The 20,058-nt window shown below is 39.8% G+C and overlaps 1 protein-coding gene across 5 annotated transcripts in view; it reads left to right on the forward strand.

Annotated features, from left to right (window-relative positions):
- Window positions 1-20,058, forward strand: part of TTC29 (tetratricopeptide repeat domain 29) — a 222,281-nt gene that overhangs the window by 126,602 nt on the left and 75,621 nt on the right. The gene's annotated exons all lie outside the window — the stretch shown is intronic.

Genomic DNA, 20,058 nt, shown 5'->3' on the forward strand with positions numbered 1-20,058 from the left:
AACTCCTAAACTAAACCAGACACTCTGCACTTTTGCTTTTAATTAGTGGTATTACTAAACGCTTGTTGTGTGCAGATCACTGTACTTGCATTTGGGAGAGTACAACCCAACAATATAAAAGACATTCCCTACCTAGAACAAGTTTACAGTCTAGAGTGGGGAGACAGTTAGCTGGTGAGTTAGAGGAGTTCTACATTATCCTGGGTAGAACCTTCTCAGCAATGGCAAGGAGAAAGGTGATGATGATGATGGCATTTGTTAAGCATTCATTACGTGCCAAGCACTGTTCTAAGCGCTGAACTAGATACAAGGTCATCAGGTTGTCCCACGTAGGGCTCACAATCTTCATCCCCATTTTACAGATGAGGTAACTGAGGCACAGAAAAGTTAAGCTACTTGCCCAGAATCACACAGCTGACAAGTGGCAGAGATGGGATTAGAACACATGAACTCTGACTCCCAAGCCCGGGCTCTTTCCACTGAGCCACGCAGCTTCTCAGTGAAGGATCACACAGTGGTTGTCACACAAAGCACAGTTGCCCTCTATCTTACATATCTCTGAACCCCGGAGGCAGTTCTTTGATTCCCAGGTTGAACACAGCGGATTGCGGAGTTTTGCGGTGAGCTCGGACCTGCCGTACTCCTAAACTACTGCCGGGAAACTCACTTGGTCAAAGGACAGCTATGGCACCCAATCCTCTCCATCCAATGGCATAAATGGATAGGGCATGGGCCCGGGAGTCAGAAGGTCATGGGTTCTAATCCCAGCTCTGCCACCTCTCCGCTGTATGACCTTGGGCAAATCACTTCACTTCTCCATGACTCAGTTACCTCATCTGTAAAATGGGGATTGAAACGCTGAGCCCCACATGAGACAGGGACGGTCCAACTTGCTTTCCTTGGCTCCTCCCTAGTGCTTAGTACAGTGCCTGGCACATAAAAAGCACTTAAATACCATTATTATCATCATTATTCTTATCCTCAGCATGGAGGGTCCCGGCGAGGCCAGAAGCTCCTAGTCATGGCTGTGGGGGAGATGCAATAAGAGTGATGGTGGGAGGCTTGGGATATGCAGAAGTCATTGGTGGCTGCTGCTTGGTGGTGAACTTTTCACCACCAAAGTTTCGGTGAGAGAAGCAGTTGCAAAACCCCTCGGGGTATAATGGATCTAGTCACCAGGCCCAGGCACCTACTGGGTCCTGAATTAACTGGCTCCAGGCTGCCCGACCCTCAACCCCATAGCATTATAATCCCCCATCTGGGGGTGGGGAGCAGATGTTAGGGAAGAGAGACAGGAGAGAGTCAAAAGACGGCTCCTGCACACATGCAATATCAGTGGGAGCAGTGGGGGATCGGTGGGGATTGACTGTGTGTTGGTGCGCACGCAGGGGGAACATCTTGATAAGGTTTGCTCCCCTGAGAGATAATGGCGCACTTGGATGATCATTTGAGGCCCATCAACCACTTCTCCATCTGGCGTGGTGAGGCTTGGACCAGCTGCTTTGACAGGGTTGGATTTTACCATCATCTTTGAAGATGATGGATAGTTAAGATCCTGTCCGGGCGGGTGAGTGTGGCTGAAAAGAATGATGCGTGACCTACACAGCCTGCCACATTATCTGCACTTAAGTCAGACCCTTGCTGCCTTTGAATTTGTGTCATTCAGGATCTGTCCCAGCTTTCGGGCCTGACTCGAGGATGTAAAACCTGTGGTTAGGGAGAGCAACCCCTCTCTCAATTGCTACACAACAGGCTAATCTGCTCCATAGAAGTAGTTTTCCCCACAGTCCACTGCCATATTGCATAGTTTGAGCCTGTTTTTCACTACATCGTTATATCCTTTTATTCTGTCCTCCAGGCTTGTGGTGGCCCAAGTCAGCGTACCAAAAAACAACTGCATGGGCATCCTGCTGTCGTTCATTCTTGTCACATGACCTCCCCAGTGGAGCTGTGTTGTTGTAAGCACTGCTTCGGTTTTGGGGAATTCACTGTGTTCCCGGGTCTCATTATTGAGCATCTTGTCTTGCCATTTGATGTTGTGTATCGTTCATAAATGGTGCGGATGAAGTTGTTCTAGAAGCTGGACATATCTAGTAGGACCAGGCCTCACGGCCATGGAAGAGGTTAGACACCACTATGGTATCTACCCTTCTTTTTATATTGAAAGCTATGCTATCAAGCTGTTTATTAAAGCAGTGAGAACACGTCAACAAAATGAAGTAACATAAGGCAGTGGTAAGCATTTGGAGGGAAATCTAGAATTTAAACATCTAATAAGGTTGACTAATATGGTGCTAGATCCTGTTAAAATAGAACTATATAGTAAACCAAAGAGATTTTGCATATATAAGCATAAGATTATGTAGAAGGGAGATATTTTCTCAGCTGAATAAATACACAGAGAATACTTAATTTTTAAAAAAATTACAAAATAATGAGGTATTTTTCCTCAGCCATATTTGTGGTATTGCTACTTATCGAATGAGCTAATTTTATGACTAAAGCAAGACATCGTATATTTAATATATAGAAAATTAACCTGTCTTTTTCATATGAAAAACCAAAAGGAATTTACTTTTTTTATACAAAAATTCCCAAGAGATTTGATTAAAACAACTTTTCCTCCTTTCAAATTGCTTATTCATATATTGCAATATGAGTTTTCGAAAAAGTATCTTCGTCACTCTCTTCGTCTTTGAAATTGATCGATATGGGCATCAGTAGAAGATCAATCAGTTGTATTCTCTATCTGTTGAACAGAAGTTGTCTTTGCTCTCCACTAAGAAATCATTGCTTAAAATTTACCCTTCTGTTCTCAGTTTAATGGTCTCTGTATTCAAGGGGAGCTCAGATGCTTAGAGAGATGAAATCATTGCATCGTTCTCCCAGGGGACTACTGGTTATCATTACACATAACATGCAGACAATACTGCTTGGAGCCATTTTGCCTCATGGTAGTGTGTAGTTCATCACCAGCCTCTGTAGCATGCTAAAGAGGTCTTGCCACACAGCTTGGGACTATTGGGGAGGAGACTCGGGGGTCTCAGCAGTTATTTTCCTGCTTTGCATCAGAGTTCTTATCTTCTTTATCCTTTTGTCCTGTGACCCACCTCAGGCAGTCTCCTTCTAGGGGAATCTAAAAGGAGCAGCTGTTCGAGATTCCATTTCTCCAATTGTTGCCACTTAGTTCCTTTGTCTATTTAGCTTCTTACCTTCCCTCGGCTCTCTCATCAGTACGGTTATAAACTTGTTTTGCTTTCATTCAGTTCATATCGTAATGTGGAGAAGCATATGTTTAAAATATTCATTATCTGACACGGTAATTAAAAGGTGAAATGATTAAGCAACCACTTCTATGAAAATTGTCACCACCTCATCCGGGTGGAAAGAAGGGTTTATTGTCAAATGAGGAGCTATCCCTAAAACTCGAAGGAAGGCAAAATACATAGGTAAAATCTGTATTTGATACCCACACCCATTTAGTCTTTAAAACTACAGAATTTTGTTTATATTTAATATGCAAACTATTTTTTCTATCTATGCAAATAATTTTATCATAGAAGATTACGTAGCTAAATCAAGGATTTAAAATTGCCTTTATGAAACATTGAAAAAAAGTGTTATCTTATAATAACCATCATTTAAAACTGAACTGTACATTTAAATAAGCACTGCATTCAGTTACTGGAAAGTGGATTTCTATTATCTTTTGTCTCATTTGAAAAAGACTTGATTTTTAAAGTAAGTTCATCCTATTTTTACAATGTATGTCTGAAGAGATTAATTACTGACCTCAAATTACAGATATCAAAAAGCTAACAATTACATATATTAATATATTTTTTCCCAACATTTGAAAACTAGTTTTCAATCTCCCTAGAATCGAAACTTTCCCCATTAAAAAAACACCAAAATTCAGCAGTACTTCCTGTGTGTGTTTTTCCAAAACTCCTGAAACAGGAATGCAAAGAAATTAAAAGCTTTATGCCAGCTCAAATAATCATTCAATAATCATTTAATATTCAGGTTGAATATTCCGGTTTTCACGAAAGCATTCGAATGTTCTAACAGTTTTGTCAAAGGGGATAAAGAAGAGAAAGTTAGCTCCTAATTTTCTTCATCCATGAAAAGACCTATAAATATCAAAGATCTGGGAAATTTCATCTTTTCTTAGTGCATGGATTTGAACATGGAATATATGTATTCCATAAAATCAAAGACTGAACAAATCTAAAAGGCCTCTTGCCCAACGAAACAGCCTGCTTAGTTCATCTTAAGACTAATTGTATTACAGGCCTAGAGGCAATGGCCCAGCTGTTAGCAAAAGTCAATGTGGAGACCACCAAAGAGGGTTAGATAGCACAGCTGGAAATACCCAAAAAAGACTTTATAATTTGCTGTGGAAAGTAAAGATATGAAGAGGACTTGGACATTTGAAAATTCGCCTATCCACTTGTCCTCTGAGAAAGGATAAACAAATCCTTCAGAAAGAACCACCTAGTTGGGTAGGCTTATGTAACTTTTCAAAAATATTCACAAATGAATCTCTAGGTAGGGCCATCATATGTATCTTTCAAAATTTGGCAATCATTTCCAGCATTGTGCAAACAACTCATCTGCTGAACAACCTTACATGAGGGGCCAGTGTAATGTATTCTAAATAAAGCAGGGCTTTGCAAGAGAGAAATTCACTGCTTGCATTGAATTTGACCTCTGTCACCCATGAATTTGGTTGCTCATTTGTGTAAATTAAATCACAGAATGGTCAACTCATGGGTATCTGTGCTGATAGGGGAAAGACATACCATGGATAATTGAAATTCACAATTAATGTTGTAAACAGCCAAAACCTTTAACCACAGCAGTGTACCTCCCCCCCACCCCAGCTTATCTGGATGTACTAATAAGTGGTTAATAGTCCCAAAGTAGGCAGCAAATGATGAGAAACAGGGTTCTTATGTAATCAACTCTGACTTGAAATTTAACCATTCAATAATACTGCTGTTTAATATTTGTTTGCATGCTTTGCCACAAAAAATTTATGAAAGTAGAGCAAAATTTTGGCCTACAATATTTTGATTAGAATATATGCAAGTATTTTTTATAAAGCTAGAAAAATTAATATTTGCACTCCTTCAAAATACAAGCCCAATTTCCCATATTCTGGGAAAAGTTGTTTAAACTATTTTGGAGTTAATAAAATTTAGCAATTGTTAATACTCTCTGGGAAAATGAATAAAATATTTTAAAACCTGACCTATTCATTAAGTTAAATTTCCCCTGGGGTTATTTTACCCTCATTCCACAATTCAGTGGGTCTGGATACATGGTAAACACTGATATTAATTGAGCGCTTACTGTATGCAGAGCACTTTACTAAGCACTTGGGAGAGTGAACATGAGTTTATGTAAATTTACACATTTAGGTGGCTAGATATCTGTGGCCCGAAATCCAGTATTTCAGAGGTTTACTGTACGGTGGCCAGGACATTTTCACAAGTCGATGAGGATTTCCTATGGAGTAACTTTTGAAGAACAAGAATTTTTAGGTCAATCAATGGGGTGGTATGAGCACCTACTGTTTGCTGAGCTCTGTCCCAAGTTCTTGGAAAGTACAATGTAATAGAGGATCCCTGCCCTCAGCGAGCTTACAAATTTTTACTAGAATTAAAATGATTAGTGGATTACATTTGCCATTTGCTTTCATTAATATGAAATTATTGACATGTTAAGGTGGACTTCAATCGTATTTATTTATTGAGCACTTACTGTCTTTTAATGTTTTAATGACCTTTACGAGTATGCTACATTGCAGGCCCAAAGTTATGCACTGAGCATCATATATCAGGGTGGCCACCCTGGGGAGTGAGATGGCAGATTTTTGGCCACCTCAGGGAAGTCAAACAACTGATATCAGCCCTGCTCTTTGCTGCAGGACTGAATGACAGGGTTAAGGGTGTCATTCTCTCTAGTTCCTTCTGCCTTCTTTCTGAGGAGAAACATTGCCTAATGGATAGAGCAGGGCTTGGGAGTCAGAAAAAAAAAATTAATGGTATTTGTTAAGCGCTTACTATAGTGCCAAAAACTGTTCTAAGCACTGGGATAGATACAAGGTTATCAGGTTGTCCCACGTGGGGTCACAGTCTAATCCCCATTTTACAGATGAGGGAACTGAGGCACAGAGAAATTAATTGACTTGCCCAAAGTCGCACAGCTGACAAGTGGCTTAGAACCCAAGATCTCTGACTCCCAAGCCTGTGCTCTACCTACTAAGCCAGGCTGCTTCTCTAATAATAATTATGGTATTTGTTAAGTGCTTACTATGTGCCAGGCCGGCTTGTACTAAGCGATAGGAGGGATACAAGCAAATCAGGTTGGACACAGTCCCTTGTCCCACGTGGGCTCACAGTCTCAATCCTCATTTTACAGATGAGGTAACTAAGGCCCAGAGGAGTGAAATGACTTGCCTGAGGTCACACAGCAGATAAGTGGCAGAGCTGGGATTAGAACCCATGTCCTTCTGACTCCCAGGCCCATGCTCTATCCACTACACCATCTGGGTTCAAAGCCCGGCTCTATCCCATATCTGCTGTGTGATTTTGGGCAAGTCATTTCACTTCCCTGCACCTCAGTTACATCATTCTGTGAAATGGTGATGAAGACTATGAGCCTCATTTGAGACGTGGACTGTGTCCAACCTGATTAGCTGTATCTACCCCGACACTTCATACAATGCCTGGCACATAATAAGCTCTTAAAACATTCCATTAAAAAATGCAGGATCACCATAGTCCCCTGATAAAATACTTCTGACTCAGGAGACTTGGGTGGTCAGTGGCTGAAGCACCACAGGACTTAAAAACCAGGAAAGAAATGACAGCTATCTGAGCTGAGTCCTTCTTCTCCATCCATCCAGAAGTGGCATGGAATGGAAAAATATTCTTTACCTTCCAGTTTATATTGTTATAGATTTGGCCAGCAGATGTTCAGGATCAAGGAGAGGTACTAAATGATTTAGATTTGGCCAGCAGATGTTCAGGATCAAGGAGAGGTACTAAATGTCAAATGGTTTCGTGGCAGGATGTCATTTGTTAATTCATGACAATGGCAACCATTCTTTCATCCGTGCCCTGACCCCCGCCCTCACATCCCTCTCTTATTCCCCCATCTTTATCCTGCTCTCCTTGATTCTGACATTTCTGTCTTGGTGGGCCTTCTTCACATTCCATCAAAAGAGTGAGGCAGCAAGGACAGGACAAAATCAGGTGACACCAGTCTCTCCCCATGTGATCCTGTCCCCTGTGGCCTTGTGGGTCCCGGAAAGTGCAGACTATAAGGTATCGTCCTGGGGAGATGGGGTGGAATGGTTGCAAGGAATGCCAGCTGGAGAAAAGTGGATGAAGAAAGTACAGATGTGAAAAGAAGAGAGCCAGCAGAGAACTCTGAAGCCAGTGATCAGAAGCTTTTGCTTAAAGAAGAGGGCAGTGTGGCTAATAGATGGAGCAAGGACCTGGGAGTCAGTCAAAAGGAGCTGGATTCTAATCCTGGCTCCGCCACTAGTCTCCTGTGTGACAGTGGGTGAGTCTCAACTTCCCTGTGCCCCATTTACCTCGTCTGTAAAATGGAGATTAAAACTGTGAGCCCCACATGGGATGTGGACTCTGTCCAATCTCATTAGCTTGTATCTACCCCAGTGCTTAGTACAGTGCCTGGCACATAAATACCATTAAATAAAAATGAAATGAGAGAAAGAGGGAGCACTAGAAGATTTTGAGGCAGGAATAGATTGGTGTTGAACAACGTTTTAGGAAGATGTACCAGGCCAAAGGGTGTAGTATAAACTGAAAAGGAAGGAGGAGGCCACTTCAGGAGTCTGCTCGGAAGATGGCAAGAGTTGGAATTAGAATGGAGCCTGTTGGAAAGGAAAGAGCAGATCTGAAAAAGATCATGGAGAAAGAATGGGCAGGATTTAGCACAGACTGGAGGTAAAGGTTAAACAAAAGATAACAAGGAGTAAAAGATAACACCGAGATTATTGGCTTTAAATTACAGGGAGAAGGACTTGATGGGAAAGTGAAAAGGAGCAGTGGGAGGATGGGAAGAGGGGAAGATGAGTTCAGTTGTGACCATATTGAATTTAAGGTGCCAGCAAGGACATCCATATGGAAATGTGCTGGAGGAAATGCAAGTTAATTGTGATCCTGCTACACCCACGCACTACCCCAAGTACAAAGCCTACCCCCCGGCCCTTCAGAGGAATAGACCCACACAATATTTTAATCCACCTTTAGGATTCTGCCCCCAAATTCCCATAAACAAAGTGTGCCTCTCAAATTGGTCTGTGATTCACTATAAAGTGATTTTGCTGTAGATTATTACGGAGAATATATACTTTTACAAGCAAATTGCAATTCAGATGGGATTTTTAAATAAAAAGGATTATATTATAAAGTAAAGCATAATCGTTCCCTGTGGAGAGTCCTGATAAAGTGCAGAATAATCCTTTATAGAATTACTGTCACAGAGTTATTGTACTTGGGAACTGATTTTCTAGTGACCAGAACTAGAACATCTCCTTTGAGGAAACAAACTCTCAGATTAGGTGTGTAAGATGCCCACTAGTAATTCTTTCTTGACAGCCTGCATTAAAAGAATAATTCAGGATAGATGAGGTATTATTTAGACTGTGAGCCCCATGCGAAACAGGGACTATTTCTGACCTGATTAACTTGTATCTACCTCAGTGCTTGACTCACAGTAAGTACTTAAATATAATAGCAATATTAATAATAAATATAAGAATATTGATTTTATTTTGTGTCAATTTTCTGTGCAGCTTGAAAGTTTTGTCCTTAATCTCATAACATAGGTGTCATATTTCTTAGTAATGGTATAATGTGTTTCCTTCGGTGGTAACTTTGGAACTCTAGACAATGAGCTCCCTCTAGACTGTGAGCTTGTTGTGGGCAGGGAATGTGTCTGTTGTTTTGTTGTATTTACCCAAGCACTTAGTACAGTGCTTTGCACGAAGTAAGCGCTCGATAAATATGATAGAAGGAATGAACGAATAAATCTCTCCAGATTGTAAACTCACTTTGGGAAGGTAATGAACCACCCAACTCTGTTATACTGTAGTCTCCCAAGTACAGTGCTCTGCACACAGTAAACTCTCAATAAATATGATTGATAAATCCTTCAATGCAGATTTCATTGGTTTTGGTTCAAACTCAGAAATCAAATATCAAGACTCAAATGTTCTATAAAATGGTTGTTCCTAGAAATCCGATGATATGAGAATGATTATGGATTTTTGTGTGAAGTTTAACAAGTAATATGTACTGTTTTAAAGAGGACCCTGATTTTATTCTCCTCATGGGCTTGACAGGAACGTGTCTACCAACTCTATATTGTCCTCTCCCAAGCACTTATACAGTGTTTTGCACACAGTAAGTCCTCAATACTGTTGATACGGATGAGGACAGAATCATTTCCCCACATTCAAATGGAACAGTACTAACTAGTGGATATTTTGTCCAGACGCAGTCTTCAAAGTGCCATATGATAATGTTGCTATTTGTTAAGCGCTTACTATGTGCAGAGCACTGTTATAAGCGCTGGGGTAGAGACAGGGGAATCAGGCTTCCCATATTTCAAAAGAGACTTGCCCAGGATGGATTAGAACCACCCAGGATAGTATACTGGCCTTAAATCTTCTAGGTATCCCAGCTCTGCCACTTGTCAGCTGTATGACTGTGGGCATGTCACTTAACTTCTCTGTGCCTCAGTTATCTCATCTGTAAAATGGGGATTAACTGTGAGCCTCACGTGGGACGACCTGATTACCCTGTATCTGCCCCAGCGCTTAGAACAGTGCTCTGCACATAGTAAGCGCTTAACAAATACCAACATGATTATTATTAGGTATCATTCTGATGGCCTCTATCTGTGTTCAGATCATTTCTTGCACATTCTTTGCCTGCTGATGTGGAACCAGGCCCTACTAGAAAGTGCATGGGTTTAGGAGTCAAAACGACTCGGTTTTAATCCTGGCTCTACACTTTCATGTCTAGTCACTTAGCTTCACTGTCCCTCAGGTACCTCATCTGAAATATAGGGATTAAATACCTGTTCTCCTTCCTCTTTAGACTATGAAGGCTGTGTGGGAAAAGGACTGAGATTGCCCTGATTAATTTGTATCTACTACTGAGTATTGTGCTTAGCACAAAGTAAGGCTATCCAAATTATCAGCGAGCAGCAGCAAGCTTTCTATAATGTAGCCGGGAACATGGCCTGCTAGGATCCCACCATCAATTCTCTCTTACCCATAAATATAAGATTTGGCAAAAATGCATCAACAAGACTGCCACATAGGAGATTTTCTGGTCTCTCCTTACCTGGAAAGCAAGCTCAATAAAGAGAATTGGATCCAATAACAGTTGTATATATCCGAAAATATCTTCAGATCATACAAGTGACTTGTGATTTATTTTTACTCTTTGTATTCCACTGGCATGTATAATTAGTTATTATGAACTACCAGATCATCATATATTGTGCTTTGTGCAGTTCTTGTAAAGAATTCATAGTAGTGTAAAATTTTTCTCATAATGTGACCGTGTTTATTTCTACACCAAAAGGAATTTTTAGATTTGGAGGAAAGAGGGAACTTTTATCAACAACAATAAGAATTGCTATTATTATATATATTGTATTTGTTAAGTGCTACTATGAGTCAAGCCCTGTCATAAGTGCTGGGGTATATACAAGTTAATCAGGCTGGATGCTGTCCCTGTCCCACATGGGACTCACAGTCTAACCAGAAAGGAGAACAGGTATTAGTCCCCATTTATAGTGGGGGAAATTGAGCACAGAAGAAGTAAGTAATTTGTCCAAGTTCACTCAGCAGGTAAGTGGTAGATCAGGATTAGAACCCAAGTCTCTGATTTCCCAGGCCCATGTCTTTTCACTAGGCCACACTGCTTCTCATTATTCCATCTGTGTTCTTCACAGGTAATAGTGCTTTCATAATTTTCACTTGAGGGTGAAAAGACTTAATTCCTCTATTTGCAGTTGCAAATAATTTAATCTCGGGACCTGTATGAGGGAAATTACTGTTGTCAGGGAACATGTCTACCAACTCTGATATATTGTATTCTCACAAGTCTTAGTACAGTGTTCTGCACACAGTAAGCACTCAATAAATATGACTGAGTGTAGGAAATGGAAATCATTAATTTGATTTTAACTCAAAGTCTCATGTTTCTCTTTCACCTTTCAATATAAACATCTTTCAGTATACCTAAGTCATTTAACCATAAGAATCCTATTGTTTATACTTTTACTGTCAGTGCTTTTGAACTACAAAGCTACTCAAGTGTGCCTGTCCTAGTAATTAGTTTTTTATAAGCCTTAAGATACTTGGGTTGGAAATTTTTTAAGTAATACTTCAATTTACAAGATGTTTTCTAAGAAACCCATAAGCAAAGGGGACTTTTTCAGCCAATATATGTGCCTGCCCTTTAATGAAAACATATCCACAGTATGTTATTTCATTTATAAAAAAAACCTGTGCCCTTCCAAAGTGTAAAAATTTTAATATAAGATTATGGACTTTGATCTAGGGTCAGGGATGTAGGTTGTAAAAGCGTTATGAGCAGACCTACCTTTCTCCTGGGAAAATATGCCAGGGATGGAGACTTTGAAAAATATACTCATTGGAAAAGCCCTTTTTTAAAAAAAAAAAAATTTTAAAGTAAACTTCACCTAGACAGATATTACAGGTTCCCTTCAGTTAAAACCTTCAGTACAGGATCATGGAATTTGATCATAGCATCTTTTTAGTATTTCACCTGCCGTTCTTGATCTGAAAAAGGAAAGAAAATAATGTAAAACTCAAGAGATGGAGGATATATATGAGTTCCAGAAAGAAGAATGCATCATATTCACCGTAATTAGTGGAGGAAGGGAGAGTAAACAATCTGAATGAGTCTGCTTTTATAAACTTAGCTTACCTAGACCCAGATAGGGAATGGATTAAAGACTGCCTGGAAATCTATGGTGCTGGACGAAATTACAACACCTAGTAAGGAAGCATTTGATCCCATAGGAGGTGATAGAGGAAGTTATATCAGGTGCAATATCAGAAAGTTGAACAGGGATTTGAATAAATTCATGAATGAAAGATCCTTAATGGGATCTTCTGCAGTGATAATATCTGGCCACGTAAGATATGAAAGACCTCATCTGAACCTTTTGCCATCACTTGCAGGACTGTGCACTAACCTGCTATCAACCTATTCCATGGAGTCATGATTAAAGACCCTATAAGAATTCTCCAAACTAGTTTTTAAATTCTGTTCTGAACCTATGTCCAAAACAGAGCTCCTCATCTTCCCACCCAAACTCTGTCCTTCCCCAGACTTTTCCCAACACTGTATACAGCATCTTCCCTCTTTCACGATCCTGTAACCTTGGCATTATCCTCAACTCATCTCTCTCATTGAACCCACACATTCAATCTGTCATGAAATCCTGTCTGTTCTACCTTCACAGTATTTCTACTATCTCCAACCTGCTTCCGTGCTAATACAAACATTAAACTTGAACCAGGCACTAAATCAGCTCTCTTATTCATACCTTACCTTTGCTGAATCTACCTCAACCCAACCCGCACGCATTTCACTCTTCTAATGCCAACCCCCTTATTGTACCTCTCTCTCTTCTGTCTCACCACTAACACTTTGTCCACATCCTCCCCTTGCCTGGAACTCCCTCCTCCATGATATCTGGACTGACTCCCTCTTTCTCCATCTTCAAAGCCCTACTAAAATCATAGCTCTTCCAAGAGGCCCTCCCTGACTAATATCTCATTTTCCTACCATATTCACTCTCCCCACTGCTTTGTTTAAGCCCCATAAACATTTTGATTCTCACCCCGCAACACTTATATACATATCCTTATCCTCTGGCATTTCCTCTATTCATAATTTAATGTCTCTCCTCCTCTACCACTGTGAGCTCCTTTTGGCAGGGACTGTATCTACCAATCCCTTTAAATTGCACTCTCCTAATACCTTAGTATAGTGCTGTACACATGGTAAGCTCTCAAAAATGCCATTGATTGATAGGGATCGTGTCTACCGAGTCCATTGCATTCTCCCAAGCACTTAATACAGTTCTCTGCACATAGTAAGCACTCTAATACCATTGATTTGATTTTTTATAACCAAGTGCCATCGAGTCATTGCTGATTCATAGCGACTCTGTGGATATACTTTCTCCAGAACGTCTTGTCCTCTTCCATAATCCATAACATTTCTCACGGTTCTTCCGTTATCGTTGTTATGGTCTCTATCCATCTAGCGGCTGATTTGCCTCTTCGTCTTTTCCCTGGACTTTTCCTAGCATTAGTATCTTCTCCAGGGAATTAGTCCTTCTGATTATGTGTCCAAATACCAGTGATGGATTGATCCTATTTCCAACACAGCTGGGAACATAATAATGATGGCATTTGTTAAGCACTTACTATGTGCATAGCACTCTTCTAATCATCCCCAATCTTAGAATTACTAATTCTGGAACTCTTGAATTCTATTAATTATGCCCTGAAAACACACCCAAGAAGATATGCAGATAATTAGGAACTGATTCTCAGAATCTGCAAAGTTCTGTGGAAGGATAATTAGTCTGAATAAGACCTAGGGTGCTTCAAGGACTTCCATCAGTGGCACAGAAATGAATGTGCATTTAATTATGCTACCTAGGTTGCCCACTGTCCAATGATGCAAGGCTAGGCAAAAAGATAGATATCCTTATCCTCCATCTTGAATCTAGCAGGTCCTGTGCGGAGACTGTGTGTGGAACCTTCAAAGTGTCCACAATGACAAAACTGAAGGCCAATTGAGCAACCGTGATGCCCATCCTTCACTGTGGAGTTGGGAGCTGGATTTACCCAGAGAATCCCAATCAATTCTATTTGTTCCAATGTGCAGTAATCACATCAAATGCAAGGCAGAATCAGAAACAATGAGGTCTCTGATTTCTCAGAAACTGATTGATTATCCAGTGTGTGCATCCTGATCCACTGTTCTCCAGGCCCCTAGGGGCTTCTGCTCCTTCCCAGAGGTTGCTATATCACTGCTCAGTAACATCTCCAGTAACAGGGAAATAAGATTAAAGCTAAAGTCTTGCATGTTATCATGTATATCCCAAAAGTGGAGAAGGAAGTTAAAACTACTGGTTGAGATTTGAGGGAAGTTGGGGATGGATTTTAATTCCCTGTGAGTTCCTTGTACCTCTTATCACGGCTAATCGAGAAAAGACTAGATTTTGAAAAACTGAAAATTGAATTTAAGAAGCATGGAACTTGACTGCCTTCAAGAGTGTAAAAGTGTGAGACAGAACTATTACAAAAATCACAGATTATCATTCTACTTCAGAATGGCACTTTGCCCCCACAAAGCATACACCTGAAATGATTTCACTGTTCAAATTAGTAGGAGAATGAAACTTAATATCTCGAGTAAAGACAGTAGAGATAGAATAGTAGAGAAGCAGCGTAGCTCAGTGGAAAGAGCCTGGGCTTTGGAGTCAGAGGTCATGGGTTCGAATCCCAGCTCTGCCACTTGGCAGCTGTGTGACTGTGGGCAAATCACTTCACTTCTCTGGGCCTCAGTTACCTCATCTGTAAAATGGGGATTAACTGTGAGCCTCACGTGGGACAACCTGATTACCCTGTATCTACCCCAGCACTTAGAACAGTGCTCTGCACATAGTAAGTGCTTAACAAATACCAACATTATTAATATCTGCTATTTAATGCTGAAGGAATTATTCTATTCTAAGCTATGACTTATACGGTCCCAACCCAATAATTTTACTTCTGGTTCCTTCTTTTCCTCCTCGGTAAAGTGAGTGTAAAGCATCATACAACTGAGAGGAAAATACTAATTTAAAGAAATAATGATTTATTTTTTCTATACTCTGCTAGTAATTAAAAGGCAGGGTTTTCCTGAGTTTAATTAAACATGCTCATTTTATAGTGAACTCAAATTATTTTTAAGTCATTATTAGCATAGTTAGAAGATTGCATTCAAGTTTTCAGAGTAATAATATGGAACTAAACTTTTAAATGCCAGAGGATCAGTTTCTTGACTGGTAGGGAGCAAACCAGAAATAATTTAATATTGTTTGAAATATTGATTTACATAGGAGTGGAGGAAACCACTGAAACTTAATTAAAAGAATAAACCTTTGATATGTTGATCAATAATCATAAAATACAGAATTTAATGACAGCATTTTCCGAAGTTTCTTCAGAAAACCTAGACTTTACCAAAAGAAGGGTATCAACCATTTGTTTTGCTGTTTTACTCCTAGTTTACTTCAGAACTGATCAAAAGCATTGGTTGAAAAACGTAAACTAAATCACACTTCTAAAAAACCACTAAAGACTGTTAAATCGATTTGTAATTTTAGTGATATTAATATTAAAAGCATTCGTCGCAAGCTTCTTTATGACTATATATAGAAATAATAGCTATTTCATTCTGCTTTTCATATAAACTCTGTTAAAATATTGTCTTTAAGCCTTTAAACAGATGCGTGGAATATCAACTGTTTATTTTTCATATAAATGTCTTAAGCTTTATTCAGTCATTAAAAATATCCTCGATTAATTCACTAATCATATTCCTTGCATAGATTAAGGCTGCAAGGTTTTGTTTATTGAAAGAAAACTCTGCCTTCCATTTGCCTGTCTTTGCAATAAATTTGACTTTTATGCAGTCTGTATTCTAGTATGGTAGCCTCAGTGCTTAGATATATTCTAGCAATACAATTTTGCATTTTTTGTTTATCTCTGAAGATTCTTAAATATACAGAAAGTGTCTTATGGACTTTTATGTGTAGGAATAAAGATATCACGAAGTGTTAAAAAAGACTATTGATAGGTGTTCTACAGCAGGAAGCTATGGGCATTGAAGCGTGCACATGCAAACGTTATGATATTAAGGTCTTATGAGGCTTAAGCAACTTGACAGCCAGGTTTATTAGTGTAGACATAGTACTGTGATAAAAAGCAATCCAGACATCTGGATCACAGTGCTACTATACGAAGGCATTTCTGAGCAGTTCATGCATTTGTACTTACCCGAGTCTCTAGGCTGGTCCACCTCTCTCTCAGTTTCCTTCTCCGCCCTCGCCTGTCTTTGTCTTTTATGTACTTGAAGAATCTCATTTTTCCTTTACAAGTCACCTCCATCTGCTTATGCGTCAGCCTGGCCCTTATGCCACACATCATGTTGAGGAATTCTCAAGATAAAGAACGGTATTCTCATCCCTACTTCTGCTTCAGCCCTGTTTCCTGCTTGTCACTGCTCAGCTCTCAGCGCTGCACTGGCTTGTTTTGTCAATAACCATTTATTTGTTGCTGGAATAGTAGCAGCCATTACATCTGACCTCCCTGTTTCATCAATTATGGATAGATTATTGGATGTGAACATCTGCAAAAGCTTGCTGTTGAACTCACCTCCTGGCTGGGATTAGATAAAGTATTAAACTGTTGTTTATTGTCAGGCCAAAAGACTACTGGGAAGCCAGGGAATTCCGGGGCTAGCACAGCCCCATCAGCAAGGACCAAAAATTGTTTAGTATTGCCACCGTTTCCCATAAGGTTTTAGCCATTTATTATTTACACTTATTACTGGTTGTTATAGCGTACTTGATAAAAGCTCTTGGCAGGCATACTGCTTTCAGTCATTGTCACATCTGTCAGAATGGAAATGATTCATAAATGGTTTTCTTTCCTCCCGTATCACTGTGAATGAGCAAAAGATCAAGATCATTTGCTATAAAATGGTAACGTGAAGTTGTTCTTCCTTTCTTTTTTTTTAATTTTAAGAAATCTGTTCACATGCACTGATTTCAGAGCATAACATTCTCTTCTAAATTAGAGTTTACCAAATAAATGGCTGGGACATCAAATTGCACAGAGGTAATATGGTCAAAATCATTTACAAGGATTTTTGGAAAAAATGAATTAAATTTTTATTGAATTTGATCTTGAACAAGGAAGACTTTAATGAAGAAGATTATAAATAGATGACAGCTTTCCTTATAGGACATATGAATCTTCTCTTGTTAATCGGTTCATGCACAAATAGAGACATTTTCACAGTATCGCTGTTTATTAAAAAATCATATTAATCACTCATTAGTACAGACTAATCTCTGATCTTTTTTCTGGTGAGCCACGGATCCTTTAGACCTCTGTGACAGAGCAGTTTTGAACGTGAAAGACGAAAGCACTGGTTTGAGAGGTAGGAAATTTGAATTTTAGTTTTAGCCCTGCCACTGGCTTGTTTATAAAGTGACTTCCCTTGTTGGCATCTCAGTGCTTTATCTGCCGATATGAAAATAGTGAATCCAATTCACAGCCTCTTAGCCCTCATGGGGTAGGTTTAGCAATGAGTAGGGTTGGCGGCCCCAGAGAGCTGCAGTGAACGTTGTATGGAGGAGGTGTGTTGTCCTTGCACTTGACTGAGTACAACTTTAGTCCTAGAGAATTTAATAATAAAATCTGAGGTTAGAATTGCACCTGAGGATGCACAGGAGTTGATGTGGAATTAGATATTAATCACAAGAAAATAGGCATGCTCCCTGCAGGATCAGTGTGTGTTCTCCAGGACCCATTCATCGGTCTTCCAATGCCCCGTGTGGCCTTGCTTGAGATCTTTTGATGTGCGCTGTAGATTGTAAGCTCATTGTGGGCAGAGAACAACTATTATACTGTACTGTCCCAAGTGCTTACAGTGCTCTGCACACAGTGCTCAATAATGTTTTGGGGGTATTTACTGAATGCTTACTATATGCACAGCACCATACTAAGTACAGTGTAACAGAGCTGGCAGGTGTGTTCCCTTGTCCGCAATGAATTTACAGTCTAGAGGGTTGATTTATTGATTGTGGGAGAGGTGCCAGCTGCCATTTTGCCAGCAGCCACCCAAAGCTGAGGCAGCTGATTCTCTGGCCTAAGCAGAAAGATAGAGGGCACCTTCTCACCTCAAACCAAGAAAACAAGTTCTAGTACTCGTCAAACTTAAAGGAGAGATCAAGCTGAAAAACATTTTCGCTCTGCCATCTTTCTCTCAGAGAAAAATGAAAACTCTCTATAAGGTACTTTGAATTCTTCTGGAAAAAATATCAAATGCCAAGCTGAAGTGAAACAAATGGTTTCAGGACCGCAGGACAGAAATTTTCACGTTGGGATCTTCCCCCGTCCGTCCTCCCTCTAATCCAGTCTCCAGTCCTGACGATGACTAAGCCAGGAAGGTGAGAAAGGGCTTCAAGTCTCAAAAGGGTCTGAGACTTGAAATTCCAGAGCTTGAACATGCACTTTGGAACTTGATTTTATAGTTTGAATTACTATGTCCCTAAATGTTTTATCCCATGTTTCACTGTTGAGCACCAAAACTGTGGAGGTTGAAATTACATATTGCTAATGAGAAGAAACTTGACTTTGGGAATATGAGTAAAATGAGCAAAAGCATAAACTGGGAATTAATAAATAAATTTGATCTTCACCCACAAGTAGTTGCTAAAATGTCCCCTCCTCCATCTGTGTTGCTCACTGATGCTCATTCTTTCATAATCTGGGTAGCTTGGAGCAATTTTTCATCTTCTTTTCATTTCTAGTAGATACCCCATTTTCAGGTGTTCTTTATGGCAAAGCTCAGTATTTGCAGCTAGCCCTGATGTTCCTGTTCTCCCTCCTACTTAGACTTTGAGCCTCATGTGAGGCAGGAACTGTGTTCAACCTGAGTCTCTTGTATCTACCCCAACCCCTAGTACAGTGCTTGACAAATAGTAAGCACTTTAAGGCAGATTTTGAAAGTCACCAGGAGATCTGAAAGACATAAAAAGATGTTAATGATCAGAAAATGATGAATTGCTTTAAAAATGTATATATATTTTAAAGGACAATGCAATCATATTTCAGGGAGGATTGAATAGACTTGCTTATGTCACTCTCCTTATGTCTGTATCTAGTCCCCTCTCCTTTTTATTTTTCGATTTTGAGTCTCCCAAGGAGCAGGGGCCGTATCTGATTCCCACCTGTATTCTTTCTCCGTCCTCAGTACAGTGCTCTCCACACAGTAAACGTGTAATAGCTCGATGTGAGCAGGGAATGTGTCTATTGTTATATTGTTCTCTCCCAAGTGCTTAGTATAGTGCTTTGCACACAGTAAGCACTCAATAAATATGAATGAATACTGTCACTACTACCATTGATGGTATTATTAGCTCCTTAACACTTACTAAAATTAGCAAAGCCCTTCCTACTCACCGATACATGGAGCCAACTCAAGGGTGGGCTTAAGGCAGGAGTTAATTTGGGACTAGCCACTCTTTATCTTCTCTCTGTGTCCACTGTGGATCCCTTACTGTTTTCCTTTTAACTCCAGCAAGCAGTTCTTACCTGTGATGTAGTTTGGCAGTGGTGCTCATTGTGAAATAGATTATTGATCAGTTATCCTTCCAAGCATAGATAAAAATCTCACTATCGCTAGTTTTAGTATCAAATATGAAGAGTTGTAATTCATTAAATTCTAACATTGCTAACATCCTTGACATTAGAATAGAGGATTTGTACTTCACCTGCCATAGATAATAATAATAATGATGATATTAAGTGCTTACTATGTGTCAGGCAGCGTTCTAAGCACTGGGGTAGATACACGATAATCAGGTCGTCCCCCTTGGGGCTCACAGTCGTAATCCCCATGTTACAGATGAAGTAACTATGGCACAGAGAAGTTAAGTGACTTGCCCAAAGTCACACAGCTGAAAAGTGATGGAGCCAGATTAGAACCCATGACCTCTGACTCCCAAGCCCATGCTTTGTCCACTAAGCCACACTGCTTCTCCATTGATGCATTCACTATCATAATAAAATGTCAAGAAGAATGATAGCCATGAAACTTTGGAAAAGTATGAGACTGTAAAAATGTAGGATGAGAGAAAAAATGTCAGGGGGACAGAAAATAGTACCCAACCTTA

The sequence above is a fragment of the Ornithorhynchus anatinus genome, chromosome 12 (assembly GCF_004115215.2).
Source record: "Ornithorhynchus anatinus isolate Pmale09 chromosome 12, mOrnAna1.pri.v4, whole genome shotgun sequence".
NCBI lineage: Eukaryota > Metazoa > Chordata > Mammalia > Monotremata > Ornithorhynchidae > Ornithorhynchus > Ornithorhynchus anatinus.